A 14,896-nucleotide genomic window follows, 5' to 3' on the forward strand; every position below is an offset into this window, starting at 1 on the left:
TCCCTAGCAGGCAGGGTACGACTATGGATTTGGAAACAAGAATTGGGCCCGTCAATCGCCAATACATATTGTAGCCGCTAACTGGCCAATAATTACAAAGGACTGCCCATTAGTGACAAAGCACGGGATGAAAACGGGTGAAATTGCGCGCGATTTTGGTGGCAAGCAATCAAAAATCCTTTCCGAAATGATTGTAGCCGACGCACCCGTATCAACAAGAATGCGCACCTCCACCCCCTTGATGGTCCCAATAATTGCCAACGATTTCGCGGCCGCAGCGAAAATGTGGCATGCCAGGGCCGTAAATTTCATGGGACGCCGCGGCCAACCGTCCCGCAGGACCCTATCGGCACACGACAGACCCCGACAAAAATCCGATGCGTGAGGTGCAACAAAGAGCTATGTGTGAGGTGCGCCGCGACTCGCCTGAGGACCCAGCGGAGTGAAGGAGCGACGATCCGCAGATGGCGTCGACGTGAAGGGTCCTCTCCGATGAGCGCGGCACCCCATGGATACGTGTCTTGGCAGCCCGCACTTGAAACACACGATCAGGCTGTCCCACTGGTGAGGGAAAGCCCCCCTCGGCCATTCTCGCCCACCCTGGTGGTCTTCCTCGGCCCTCCTCCACTTTGCAGCGGGACGGGCAACACCGGCTTGCAGGTCCTGTTCGCCCACGGGTGCTCCCTCCTCCATGGATGGTCCAGTGCTCGCCACCATGCCGGCATGCCGACGAATGTTAAAATGGGCCTCGAGGCAACGCGCGACCTTGAAGGATGTCAGGTCATCGTCCTCCGTGGCTGGCAAGACAACTTGGAGCTCCTGGGCCAGCAGCAGCATTTTATCCAGTATAAAAGAATCCCGCCCCACCTGGTCCATCCCAGGGAACGCCGACTTTGCCAGCACCAGAAGTGCGATGCCATAGGCGAGGGGCGTCTCGGCCTCCCCCCGCCTATTCGTGGCAAACTTGTGGTGTTTTGGAGTAAAGAAGCTCGCAAGAATGCAGCAGCAACAGCCGGGGTCCAGGTTCCCTGAGAAGTGCAATGTGGTGATCATTAGGGGGAAAGTGAAGGTGATCGTCTTTGGTGGACGTGACCGTGCAGAGACCAGGGCGAGGCTTCAGGCCGGTGAACACCATTGCTGCGATGTACTGGGTGACGTGATGGCAGCCAAGCATTGGTGTCCACCACAGTCCAGTGGGGCTGCAGCCAGGTGGAACCGGAAGCTAGTTTGCGGGTCCAGTTTGTGCTGCCCGAACGAGTCTGCCGATACTGTATGTGTGAGCTGGTGGAACTGGACTGGAAGCACGGATGAGCCCAGTTGCGTTCATCAGCCAGTCACGGTGTGGTGATGTAAACATGCGGAGTGCTACCACCTGGTATGCCACACTGGGTGGTGGAGTTGGTTCGTGCAGGAAGATTACTGAGGGCGCATCGCGTCGGGTCTAAGGACCTAACGACTATTGAAGGGGTTCGACTCTTCACGTCGGTGAATCATCGCTCCGGGATATACTGCATGTGCCGTTTTGGGTTGCTACTACAAGGTGGAGTCCTGGAGTTGGAAGGGCTCCATCGGGTGTACATCCAAGGCGTGGACTTAAAAGCACACTCATTGTGCAGGGCGCGAGAGGAGAGGTCTGCGTGCTAAGTCACACAGGGTGTGGCGGGTCGTGCCAGCACTCTGCCTAAATGTGAGTAAAACCATTTGAATTGCGTTCAAGTAAAAGTGATCTCCAATCCCTGAACTCGTGTGGGCTAGTAATCTTCAAGTGTGCTTGTACTCTCACACCACCAGTACGCACTTTTATAGTGGCAAACAACCACAAACAAATTAAAAATAATTGGAGTGCAAAGTAATAGGAGAGGAAAAGCAAATCGCCTAAAATAAATAAACGGAAACAAAACATGGTTTTACAAGGTTAAACCCACTGAGCTCTTAGATTTTCTCCAGGACCAGCCTGGCAAAAATTATGTATAGCAGCCACATAATCTAATGCTAATTTTGCAAAGGCTTAAATGATTTTTTTTGTACAATCGACTGAAATTTACAACGCTCTATAACCTTTTTTTAGATTGTCCATCTGACTGGACCCCCATTTACTGATGGAGTTCTTAATGGTTCCTTTGCTTGGCTGAATCCTGTGTTTTTTCTACGTCCGCAACCATCGGCATCTCATCCGCACTGACAACCTTTTTTGCTGATAACACCACTCTGGCCTCCTGCTATTCCATGGAGTTCAAACTGCATCTCCAACCAGACTGATAACATGCAACGGCAACTTGGTGTCTTTTAAAACTGGTCTAACATACCAACGATATGTAATTTATCTGGCTACCTCAAACCTGTCTAGCCATCTATGCATATTGGGGATCGGTTTTTTTTTAGCAGGTAAACTTTTAAATATCTAGGCGTTATTCTGGACTCAACAGTTTCTCCAAGATCCACATTCATAATATAGCCAGAAATATGAAAATCAGGTTTGGATTATTATTCAAAAACAAATGCTGCATTTGACCTGCCTCCTATATAGTTAATGCTACCATCTTGCCCCCATTTGTTTGACACCATGGTCATTTGAGCGTGCGTGTGAGGCGCTCGTGTATTGCAACTTATATGGCCGCCTTCGTTTGCGCGTGTTTACGCGTGCATGTGTGTGTGTGGAAAACTCACACTTGCTGCGCCGCATGAGTGATTGCAGCGGGGGCGGGGTGTGATACACGCGTTCGCTCGTGCTTGCGCTCGCGTTAACACAGCCTGTTTACAATGTAAAAATAGAATTAACGGTGAGGCGTGCGCATGTATTAAAGCATCAACAGCCGCTGACACTCGCGCGTGTTTACACACGCAGTTGGGTTAAATTGATCACCGCAGGGGTGCACGCATGCGGAAAGGTGTGCACACATAGTCCTACCACCGCCGTTCCTTTTCCGCTAGCATTTGTATGCAAGCAGATTAGGGCTTAGCCACGGAGAGGGGCGCGTGCATATTCATACAGCCGTTTAGCATTAGCCTTTGTGTGCATGCGGATTAGAGCTTAACCACCCGGGTGGGACACGTGCATGTTGATACCGCCGCCGTGCCCATTGTATTAGCGCTGGCCTTTGGTTGAAGGAGGTGCGAGTAAGGGCGCGTATGTGTTGGGAAATACGTGCCTGCAAGGGCATGCGTGCACTCCACCGCGTTTGTTTTTGTGGTGGTGTACGTGGGTGTGTGCAGAATAATCCCGGGCGGTGGTGAGCCAACCAATTAGCGATGTCCCTCAGAGAGGGCACTGGCGCAGGGGGCCGATCACCTGATCGGTGGGTGCCCGGTGAGGGGCGACCGATGAGGAGGGGGGATTGGAGGGGGTGGACGTCGCACCCAGACCGCTCACAGGGAGCGGGGAGGCAGGCGTCAGCCCCCACAGTGCTTTTCCGTTATCCTATGGATGTAAGGCTGGAGAAGAACTGACCAGATCTGCAGCACAACCATGTCCGAGGCATAGCAACAAATGACAAACACGGTCGGGTATGGGTCACACAGTGAGTGTGGTTTGAACCGGAAAGTTTACCCATCAAACTGATAATGATGGTACTGCTGTTCCTGAAAGTGACACACTGGATACCGATGATAAAGCTGTTGATTTGTTACGACGGCCGCCCGGGGTGGCGGTGTGCGCGGGGTCCCAGGGCCTGCGGGTGTTGCCACACCTCGGGAGGAAGACGCCCTCGCGGCCCTGGTGGTGGCCGATCGTCGCGAGGGTGCCACCGGAGGTCACCGGCCGGAGCAGCAGTGGCGAGTGAGGCCTCCTCGCTCGCAAGGCTCCGCGCCCACAGCCTGCTTCGGATGCAGTCAGCAGGGCTACATTGTGCTGGGCTACCGCAACCCTCCCCGGGACCTTCACCAAGGCCTCTTCTTTGTCTTCCGGCTCCATGTCATCATCGGCTTCTGGGCCTCAGGCGAGTCGCGACGCATCCATCACTCGGCCGCTCCCCTCACTCGACTCATCTAGCGGGGTTGAGGTCAATCACCACGGGGTGATCACGGGAGGGTCCGGTTTGCACCCTGCTCACTCGTTGCGGTCCGCCGGGTGGCCTAGGCGGCTTCGCCAATAGAATGCGCTCGCGCATCGGGTTGTGGCGGCCGCGGCCGGGTCCTCGGCGGTGGCTGGTTATGTGCAGGGGGTTGAGGTCCGGGTTTTGGTCGACACGGGGGCGTCTGCCACTATTATATCAGAGTGTATTTTTGGGCTGTTGCCACACAACGTTGGTCCATTATGGCCAGTTCAAGGGGCTTGTGTCACTGCAAATGGCGGCAGTTTGGGCATTTTAGGCCACATTGTTGCATCGGTCAAAATCGGCAAAATCGAACTGGAAGGGCCCATTTTAGTTTCCAAGGCTTTGGCAGTACCATGCCTCTTGGGCACCGATTTCTTGGCCAGGATGCCCATTCGGATTCTCGTGGACCAGGGTTGTGTGGAAATGCCATCGGGCCGCAGGTTGCACTTTTTGCAGTCTCCCACCGTTTTGTCTCCCCTTGCCGCCAGTGTGCGGGCCTTGAATAAGGAGTCCGTGACCATTCCGCCAGGGTCAAAAATTCTGCTACCCCTTAGGCTGCGAAGGCCCTTGAGATTGCACTCCCTGGAAACGGGCATCCTGTTGTCTCCCTCAAACTACTTTTTGAGGTCGTCCGGCTTGGTTGGCGCCTTGACGGCCGTGTCGGACGGCCGGGACCCCTTTTTGCAGGTCCTCAATTCAGGGACTTCGCACATCATGCTTCCGTCCGGCGCCGTCTTGGCACACGCGACCCCAGCTCCTCCACCCGATAACGCCAGGCAGGCTGGAGGGGTTGTGGTAGGCGTGCTGCACGGTGGGGGGACCGGCGCATCTTAGGTCGATGCACTGTGCAACGAGAATGTCTCGTTGTCCCCCGGGGAGCACCAGCGGCTCTGTACGCTCATTGAGAGGTTCACCAATGTGTTCAGTCGGAGTAAATTTGATATCGGTCATACAACTCTTTTGGAACATCACATTAACACAGGCAATTCGGCCCCTATTCGGTTAAATTCTCACCACTTCAGCCCAGCGAAAAAGGATCATGTCCGCTTGGCCATCAACGAGATGTTGGCAGCGGACATTATCTCCCCATCCACTAGCCCTTGTGGTGCCCCCATTGTGCTGGTCAAGAAACGGGATGGGAGCCTCCGGTTCTGCGTCGATTTCCATAAATTGAACAAGATCTCCGTGGCTGATGCATATCCATTGCCTTGCATGGATGATTCCCTTGACGCCCTCTCAGGTGCGCGGTTCTTTTCCACCTTGGACTTGCTCTCGGGCTTCTGGCAATTGCCATTGGACGAGGCCTCGAAGCCCAAGACAGCGTTCCGCACACCACAGGGGCTGTACAAATTCAACCGGCTCCCTATGGGCCTACATTCGGCCCCAGCCACCTTCCAGCATCTCATGGAGATGGTCTTGGTGGGGTTGCAGTGGGAATCTTGTTTGATTTATCTGGACGACGTGATTGTTTTCGGCCGTACGTTTGACGAGCACTTGCAACGCCTTGAGTCAGTGTTCGTCAAAGTGCGTGCTGCGGGGTTGAAATTTAAACCACAAAAATGCCATTTATTACAACCATCGGTGAGGTATTTAGGACACATTGTTAGTGCGTCAGGTGTTGCCACGGATCCGGAAAAGACAGCTTGTGTCCGGACGTGGCCGACTCCCACATCTGTCACTGAGGTGCGTAGCTTTGTCGGCTTCGCTTCGTATTATCCTCGTTTTGTGCGCGATTTTGCGATGATAGCGAAGCCACTGCACACAGTCTCTGCCAAAGGCCAAAAGTTCCACTGGGGCATACAGGAGGAAGCTGCTTTTGCTGCGCTTTGCGCATTCTTGGCGAATGTGCCGCCTTTGAGGTACCCAGACTTCTCAAAGCCTTTCCTCCTCGACACCGACGCCAGCGACATGGGCATTGGGGCGGTCCTGGCCCAGGTGGTCGACGGGGTGGAAAGGGTCATGGCGTATGGCAGCCGCGTTTTATCCCCCGCTGAACAGCGCTATTGTGTTACATGGTGGGAGCTGCTTGCCATCGTGTTCTTTGTCCAGCTCTATAGGCCCTATTTGTATGGCAGGCGGTTCACCGTCCGGACTAACCATGCGGCCCTGCAATATTCATTGCGGATCAATCAGCCCTCGGGTCAGCTTTCCCGCTGGCTCGAGGTGCTGCAAGAGTATCCTTTCAACGTCATCCACAGGAAGGGGGCACAGTATGGTAATGCGGATGGGCTCTCCAGGATGCCTACGGAGCTCGGGTGCGCGTGTACCCTGGGTTTGAGTCGCTGAAAGACCCCAGCGGACACCACGGCCCAGTTGGTTGCAACGGCCAACGCAGACCCCCCTCCGGGTGTGGCGTTGATTGTTGATTTTGGCATGGGACTACCCCAAGAGGTATGGTCCAAATTGCAGATGGAGGATTCCTCTCTGCTGAGGCTACAACGACATGTTGGGCTAAACTCCCGGAGCTCAGCTCCATCAGCTATCCCAGCGGTCGCAGTACATGATAGCCTCCTCATGCGTTGGAATGTCCAATTGGAGCATTACTGTATCGTTGTACCCACTGCCCTGCGAGGTAAATTGACCCGGACCATTCACGAGAAACGTATGCACCTTGTGTACAATAAGACCTTGCTGACCCTTAAACGGGACTACTACTGGCCGGGTGTGGAGGGTGATGTGGCACTGATTTTGAAAGGTTGCCACGATTGTGCACAGAGGAAAGCCCCAGTTGGCCAGGATCGGGCCCCGCTTCAGTCCATCCGGGTTTCTCGTGTCAACGAGCTTGTGGCACTCGACATCTTGGGCCCATTCCCAGCATCCCGGGGCCACAGGTACCTCTTGGTGGGAGTAGAGTACCTCACACGTTGGCCTATGGCGTGGCCTCTGGTAGACCAATTGGCCTCGTCCATCACCGAGACGTTCGTACAAGGGTACGTTCTGGATAATAGTGCACCAGAACAACTATTAGCAGACCAGGGCCGGAATTTTTCTTTTTGGTTGCGACCTCCTTGGCACCAAGAAAATTCGCACCTTGCCCTACCACCCTCAGTCCGATGGCATGGTAGAGCGATTGAACCGCACCCTCACGTCTATGCTGTGTCACCATGTAAGTACGTCCCAAATGGACTGGGACCTGTTCGTCCCGGGGGTTCTGGCCGTGTACAGGTTGGCATCTCATGCCTCAACAGGGTTCTCGTCCTTTAATTCAATGTATGTGTAATGTGAGGATATACCCGGGTTGCTGATGGATCACACCTCGTTACAATGATTGGCTCTGCCGGTCCTGGCCCATAGCCAATGGGGAGAAGCCTAGGGGCGTGGCCCTGACGTAATGGGAAGGTGACATCTGTAAGTAGAGGATTGGTTCTGCTGGCTTTAGCCACAGCCAATAGGAGGACGAGTCAGGGGCGTGGTCCTGGGAGCGTACGATGGAGTCTAGAAGATTCCATAGAGGTTAACCAGGATTTGTGGAAAGGTACCACGTGACCCAGGTATTAAAAGGGGTGGAGACGGACAACATGTGGTCAGATCTGGAATGAACAGAGGGTGAGGCCACGCTGGAGCGGGGACCAGGCTGCCACGTGGCTGCGCGTGTCTCTCTCTCTCTATCCCTCTCACGCTGTCTGTCAGCAGCATGAAGGAGTATTGTAAAAGAAAGACAAATACAGACCGGATTCCAGAAATCACTTCCACGACCTTTATTACATATGGAAGGGAACCGGAACCCCCGATGCACGTGCAAATGGACCTGGGGACATCAAAAAAGGGATCGACGGTGCCCACCCCGATGAAAGTCATGCTCGACCGGCTGCGCGAGGCACGGCAGGCAGCTGTGGAAAATTCGGCCAGCCGGCAGACAGCTAACGAGCGCCTGCCCAAGCACCAAGCTGCCGGCCTTCCATGGAAAAAGGGCCAGAAAGCATGGCTACACTGCCCCCAAGTACCGGTTGGCACATAATAGCCCAAATTGCATCGCCCTTGGCAGGGCCCTGTTGAGGTCGTGGAGGTCCGTCGGCCGCAATGTGTTCATATTCGGTTCGATCGCCGGCACTGAATTGTACACCCATCTCGGCTCAAAAGAATCAACGAGGCACCTAGCCTCGATGATTCATCCCCACTTCCTGAGCGACTGGGGGGTGATGCGTCCAACGTGCCGGGCCTGTGTGTGCACCTGCAGAGCCATCACCAGTAGCACCTGCAACGACGCCTCGTCCTGCGGATGCCCCGGCGACGGGCCTGTCGCCAGCGGGCGTGTCGCCTATCACCACAACCGAAGCCGCATTGGGGAACGGGCCTGCAGCGCACACACGCTCGCGGGGCATGCGGTTCCGGTGACGGCCAGTGGGGCCATTGTCGTCGGCCTCCAGCCATCGTCGCCAGTTGCCGCAGTGCTCCGTGTGATGAAGGCCTCAAAACTATTTTTTTATTGTGCCGTGCTGCCCAAAAGTTTTTTCATGTTCTTGCAGACGGTCCCACCTTTACACAGTCCCATGGTTGCCAACAGTGTTCTGTCAATGTCTTCCTCTCCGGGTTGCCATACTCCACTTTTGTATTGTTCACAGCCGGATCGGCTGTTTTTCTTTTTTTTCACGGGGGGGGGTGGGGGGTAATGTAGAAGAGTAGTACGGGACTTGACGTCATGCGCACCCTTCCGGTGCGATGATGTCACGGGACGTCACGGGACGGCACGTCATGCGCGCCATCCGGTGTGATGACGTTATGGGAAGTGACATCATGTGCGCCTTCCGGTGGGATGACGTCATGCCTCCTCTAGCTACTTAGAGGGGACCCCGTGACGAAAGCGGGGTCACTGTGGAAGCGGAGAGTGGTGAACAATTGAAGAGGGAACCAGGGGTAGAGCTGAGGGAAGTCTAGAGAAAGCCCTGGAGCTAGCCGGGCTGGGAACAATCAGTATAGGGTCACTGTGGAAGGACCCAGTACAGTACCCTACCCCTGGGAAAGTGTCTACACCCTTAATAAACCTTAATAAACCTTCGGCGCAAGCTCTTACCCGAAGACTGCCTCCGTGTCGTCTTTCACTCTACAAAAATAACTAAGGCATTATAAAAAATGACGTAGAATCATCATCCACCATTGTCTATCCACTGCTATAACATTTACCCCTATAGTTAAGGAACGAAACAGGTGAATTTCTCCACAAATCTGGCCGTCGCCTGATGAAGCTAGTTGTAATTACTGGCGAAATGTCGTACTCAGATTGTAAATGTTGTGGCTCTCCAACACAGTGGTGTGCTGTACTAGTAACGAATTGGCATGCTCTATTTATGCGACACACCTTACTAAATTGGCTGTCTTCTTGGTTCTTTCGGTAAAGTCACGTATAAGGGAAATAATAAAAATAAAACAAAATAATTCTCACGACGTTTCGGCCACAACGCAAGCAGCCGTCCTCAGGTGAAGAACAGGTCTCAGGTGAAGAACAGGTCTCCTCACCTGAGGACAGCTGCTTGCGTTGTGGCCGAAACGTCGTGAGAATTATTTTATTATGTTTTATTTTTATTATTTTATTATTTCCCTTTTACGTGACTTTACCGACAGAACCAAGAAGATGAATCCCTGCAGTCACGAAAGCTTTAAATCGAAATTTAAATTGGCTGTGTTGGGTGGTGGTGGGTTTAACGACACATTTAAATATTTACACGATCTAACCCAAAAAACCTGTATTATGAAGGGTTGTTTTTTGGGGTTCCTAGTCTAGTAGTTTTCCAACCACATGAAGGAAAACTTCTCAATACAGGTCCCGTCTGAAAAAACGTCTCCACTCAGTGAAGTTTTCTTGGGAATATTGTGATGCATTGTTTGCATTTGAACCCATTTAACTCCATAATGATAGTCAATTTAATATGGTGGTATGTTATACAAATTTACGGAAATTTCCAGCGAACTGTATCTCTAAAAATTGTGAGCTCATCGGATGACATCGCCTTTTTACACACTTTTATTGAACTTGCCGTGTGTCAGGTGCGGCCGTTCCTAGGCTATTCGTGTTTTTTTACCTAATTTAAATAAATAATCATCCAAATTTTTACTTCCTTTTTAAAATCTAGAATAGTCGCGCCCAGCTACGAGGGCAAATGTTTCGTCCACATATGTTAACTAGTACCCGAAGAGACGATTTTAAATATACAGTAATCCCTCGCCACTTCGCGGTTCAAGTTTCGTGGCCTCAGTGCATCGCGGATTTTTCGAACTGATTTAAAGGCCTCATTACACCTGTGCAGTAACACCATCATCATCATTCATCATCACATTCATCGAACTGCACATGTCTGTCATCGTTGTCATTGTCATCGTCATTGTCATCGTCGTCGTCGTCATTACTGGAGTCAAGTCTCTGAGTGTAAAACACCATAATACGGATCGTATGAGAGAGAGTGAATGTATAATATTAAGGTTTTATAATTAAATAGATTTAAGTAAAATATATATATAAAGTATAAATATACATATTTTAAACATTCTGGTACCCACACACACACATATACGGAAATTCCTAGGGGGCCAATCCTACTTCGCGGATTTTCACCTATCGCGAGGGTTTCCGGTCCCCAATAACTGCGATAAACGAGAGATCACTGTAGGCCTAAAAGTATAAATTAGCTCAACTGATATAATGTTTCTTCTATACAAGTAGCCAAATATGAATGTAATAAAAAGAGCCGTCAGTATACAGGTACGTCATTGTTGCTGACGTTTCCTTTTCTGGGAAATGAAGTGATACTGCTGACGTCATTTCGCAAACATCGTCCGTCAGAACCCTTTTGGGGAAATGCATTATGCGCACCTGCATGACTAAATTTGCATAAACACGTCACTCGCTCCTGCTTTACTCCCTTATAAAGCCCATTGCAGGAGACCACAGCAAAACGCCTGGAGGGAGCATCCATCGTTCGGAACTCATTTCGGAACTGTGAGTCTTATGATGCTTATTAAAAGCTCTAGTACAAACACGTAAAGTATATATTTTTATATTTTTTTATTAGATATTTTCTGCGAATAAGAACAAATGCCCGCTGAAAAACGTTGGGCGACAAAAAAACCCGCGCACTTATGTCCGCCAGGCCTATGTGCCCGACGTGTCCTGGTTGATGAGGGGAGGGGAGTATTGTCTAATTTATATGGGAAAATCGTGTCGGTAGAATATTCTTTTTTGTTTGTAATATAGGGGGGGGGGTGTATGTGAGAAAGTAAAATGGTAAGAGGGGGGCAGGGAATGTGTTTTAATAATGGGTGGGGAGTCTCCGGCTTGTATGGCAGAGGAAGTGAAGGGTGGAGGGTAAGCCGGGGTTTGCTCCAAAATCAACAAAATATAAGTGCGGCTGGTGCTTGACGACGTTTCCCCGCCAATAGGCTGAGTATCACTCCCGTTAGAACCCTTAAGGGTTTGTTATCCGCTTCCAGCGGTCCCCATCCCTTCCGGTTCGCTTATTGCAGGCCCTGCATCAGGGAATATCCATTTTTATATATAGGTTCTGGTGGTCAACTTCTCGGGCGTTCCCTCTTTTGGTTGGTACTCCACGGGTATGTAGCGATTGTTATTATTTGGATTGATTACTAAGAGAAGCATCACTGAGTCTCAAGACTCTTGTTGAGGAGGGTCCTGCCAAGTTTTGGCAGTAGGGGTGATGCTACGATTCGAGTAATTTTCAGGTAAGTTTACAGCATTGCGTGTTTTGACCAATACAATTTAAATTGAATGTTTTTTTTGTTGCAATCAGACCATGTCGTGTGTATGAGCTAGTTGCAGTGCGAGACCATGACGGAGAGCGGCCATTTGGGAGGACTTCACCCAGTGGTGAATAGATCAGAGTTGATTATGATGATGGAATGTGGTCAGGAAACTAGACACGGTAAACTTTTTAACATGAAAATGTGTCTGCCGATACGGCGATATATTTCTAGTTTGATTTCTATCGATGTTTAACATTTGTATTCTACGTAAAAACGAGCAAACTGACATGTCCATTACCTGCATACACAATCATCATCAGCAACCTTGCTCAATTCAGTGCTGGATAATGACCTCACAAAGCCATTGAGATCTCTCCTTTCGGCTCTGCCCATTTCCCCAAATACGGGTTTGGGATTTTTTTCAAAGGTAGCCTGTAATATTTGTAAATTTTGGGCTAAAGCAAGTTACTTTGAGTGAGAGAGTGTGAGTGAGTAGTGGTGCTCTTGCGGAAGTAGGGGGAGTGCGCACGCATCAGCAGTAGTGGGAGGGGACAGCAGTCAGGAGTGGGGCGGCTTTATGACCACAACACCAATTCCTCTTAGAGCAGCAATGCCATATAACAACCGCAACTTTCCACGAAGTGGCGGCGAAGTCACCATGGCGCTTGTGCCAAGCTATGTACACTTTAAGGCCACGTGAAGTGTCGAACGCCTGCTGCTAAAAGGTCATGGGACACACCCAAGTGCCATGGGTTGACCGAGATTGACAGATGCACCACCTGTGCCCCCTACTGTGTATCATATATATGCCTGAGTCACACACACATTCACTGACATTTAAATAAGCCAAATGCATGCACCTTATGCCCTTTAAACGCTCACCCACAGGAGACCATAGTGAGACGCCAAGAGGATCGACTCACTGCAACCCTCCTGCAAGGGCGTTTGATTCCAGTACGTCTGTCCCATATTTAATATTTTATGCTTCTCACTTCACAAATGTGTTAAATTACATTTTAGAAGAGGTAGATATGTTGACACATTCTCTGCAGGCGCGGTTCGTCCATTAGGGGCGTTGAGACGCCAACCCATCAAGCAGCTGGAGATGATAAATTATTTTTTATAATAAAAAATACTTTTCTATAAAAAATGTGTGTTTTAACAAAAAATAAAAAAATGATTCTTTCAACACAAATTGCCTAATGAAGATAACAATTTAACTTGTTCATATTAGAAACCGCTTGCAGCACAGTCTGATTTGTGCCTCAGTGAAGTCTCGGGGCGGCTCCGAATGCATCCGAGTGAGAGATATCCCTTCATTCATTGCCATTAGCTTAGCATTTTAGCCACGCCGTTTGAGACCCATTCAGGGTGGTGAAAAGGTGCCCATGGGTTTAATGGCTATGTCACAATGCTAGGTTGCACTGCGCAAATATAGCAGGTCATGGCTTTTTGCAGTGTCAAAGGGGTTGTGTAGTGTGGACTTTGGGGGTCATGGGGACAGAATTTGAGTGCTTTGTTGTTTTGTTTCGTATTGTTTAAAAATGCCTAGCGTTGGTAGATAATACAGTTTAATCACTTTCACGGGAAGGCCAATAACATGACGAGGTTTTTCTTAATTAGAACACCATATTTTCAGAGGTCACTCAAAACAGCCCTACCTAGTCGAAATGTCACAAGCCGCCACTGATTCTCAGCTTTTCTTTTAAAGGTAGAATAATACCATCAGCAGGTAAGGTGGGCCAAACAATTTGGCATCACATACCAGGTCACTAGTATGGTATGTAAGATGGCTCTGCAATTGCTATTGGTAATCAATTATTTGCTGGACAAACTAAATATAACAAAATTTTATCATTTAAATATGAATTCAATAAAACGATGTATCAACCATTAACATAATGCTAAAATATGTATATTAATAAAAAATATATATAAAGGTAAATCAAATGCAATTTAATATAAGAAAATATTTTATATTTTATATGATGTATTATATATTAAGTTGTTTTGTTTACTTTCGTTAGTTATCCAAGAGTGATTGCAAGGAAATGAATTACTTGCATCATTATTATCTCCATTGTAAACTTCAGGAAAATTGCTTCTTGGAAGAGCAAATGCAAGTCTCCGAAATATCCAACGTTGCTTGTAGCTTCCACGTCTTCACATCGCAAAGACCCTATTCCACTGAAAGAAAAAAGTGGTTTGTTTACAGATTTCCTTGCGGAAATTATAACGGTTTTTATATTGGTGAAACAGGTCGTGTACCGGAATTAAAGAGCTTACTTTCAATATTTAAACCAGTGTCGGTGGCAGAGGTGTCGATATTCATCACACAACTGCCAAATAAGACATCGCCGCTCGACTAAATCCACATTTAAATCCTCAAATGATGTTCGGACGTGCTTGTGCCACTGATTGTCCACCTGGCAAATATTTAATTCAGCGAGGGCTGTTTCCCCGACCAGTTAAAAATGGTGCAGGTAACATTACTCCTGAAAAAAAAAATATTGAGCAATAGTAACCGCAAAATCTATCGCCCGATCCCAAACCTGAGTAAGCATTTAAAGGTCATAGAGCACATGTGTCTAGCGGTTTCTTCCCCACATCGCTTTGACGGGCAGATTAAACCCTTTGCAGTCGGCGTACCAGAAGTACCACAGTATTGAGAAAGTTCTAAAAGATAACTGACGACCTCTACTTGATCATGAATGACGGTGCACCGTAGCATTCATTGACCTGGATCTCTCAGCCGCTTTCGACACCATCGGCAATGATGGCTAAGGTCCAGATTCGGTGTATTGGGTATGGTACTGGGGTGGATTAAGTCATAGCTAGATGGTCGATCACAGTTTGTCAAGCTGGGATAAAATCAGTCATTGCCTATGGCACGCCTAGATGGCGTACCACAGGGGTCCTTCCTTAGGCCCTTCCTATTTGCACATACGTCTTTTCAATCGCCAACGTCATTTCATTGCATGACATAAAGTTCCATCAATATGCTGATGATAGACAATTGAACACCGCAGTGAAGTCAAGAATAGATATGGAGATCCTTGGTAACCTCGGATATTACACGTCAGCAATGCACGTGTGATTTGCACGAAAAAAAGCGGCTTAATCCAGAAAAATCGGAGGTTCTGCTGGTTGGCACTCAGGCTCGGGTGAAA

The 14,896-nt window shown here is 49.5% G+C and overlaps 1 long non-coding RNA gene across 4 annotated transcripts in view; it reads left to right on the forward strand.

Annotated features, from left to right (window-relative positions):
• Positions 1–10,877: 10,877 nt before the first annotated feature.
• Positions 10,878–14,896, forward strand: part of LOC144729238 (uncharacterized) — a 39,550-nt gene continuing 35,531 nt past the window's right edge. For 2 of the 4 annotated variants that reach the window (XR_013587664.1, XR_013587662.1), the window contains exons 1-2: positions 10,878–10,965; positions 12,615–12,680. This is a non-coding gene — a long non-coding RNA (uncharacterized LOC144729238). Of the gene's footprint in view, positions 10,966–12,614; positions 12,681–13,819; positions 13,930–14,896 lie in introns of all 4 variants that reach the window. The other 2 variants (XR_013587663.1, XR_013587665.1) reach the window with 2 other exon arrangements.

Source organism: Lampetra planeri, chromosome 31 (genome assembly GCF_965212315.1).
Source record: "Lampetra planeri chromosome 31, kcLamPlan1.2.h2, whole genome shotgun sequence".
Lineage (NCBI taxonomy): Eukaryota > Metazoa > Chordata > Hyperoartia > Petromyzontiformes > Petromyzontidae > Lampetra > Lampetra planeri.